Below are 273 nucleotides of genomic sequence, written 5' to 3' on the forward strand. Positions count from 1 at the left end.
GTTGGCAGCTGCGGCGCAGAGTCCAGCCGCTGGTGCGCGGAGCGGTTCAGCGTCCCCGGAGCGGTTCAGCCCAGCCATTCGCCCAGGAGCCCAGGCCCGGTGCGCGCGTGCGTGAGCGCGCCTGCGCCCCGGGGCCGTTGCAACGGGAGGAAAGCGGCTGCCTCAGGTGAGGGGGCGTCGAGGAGGAAGGGGGGTATTGGGTGTCCTGGAACGGGTCCGAAGGGCCCAGCCGGGGAGAGTTCACTGGCTGATTCAGAATCCTCAAAGTCGGGG

General features: G+C 70.3%; 1 protein-coding gene across 1 annotated transcript in view; it reads left to right on the forward strand.

Moving 5' to 3' along the window:
- The first annotated feature begins 37 nt into the window (after positions 1–37).
- The window catches only part of ETV5 (ETS variant transcription factor 5), a 61,439-nt gene continuing 61,203 nt past the window's right edge, over positions 38–273 (forward strand). Inside the window, exon 1 of the mRNA XM_077754574.1 lies at positions 38–166. The gene's annotated coding sequence lies outside the window, so the exon portion shown is untranslated. The remainder of the gene's footprint in view (positions 167–273) is intronic.

This window comes from Crocuta crocuta, unplaced genomic scaffold (assembly GCF_008692635.1).
Source record: "Crocuta crocuta isolate KB4526 unplaced genomic scaffold, BGI_CrCroc_1.0 scaffold70, whole genome shotgun sequence".
In the NCBI taxonomy this organism is placed as follows: Eukaryota; Metazoa; Chordata; class Mammalia; order Carnivora; family Hyaenidae; genus Crocuta; species Crocuta crocuta.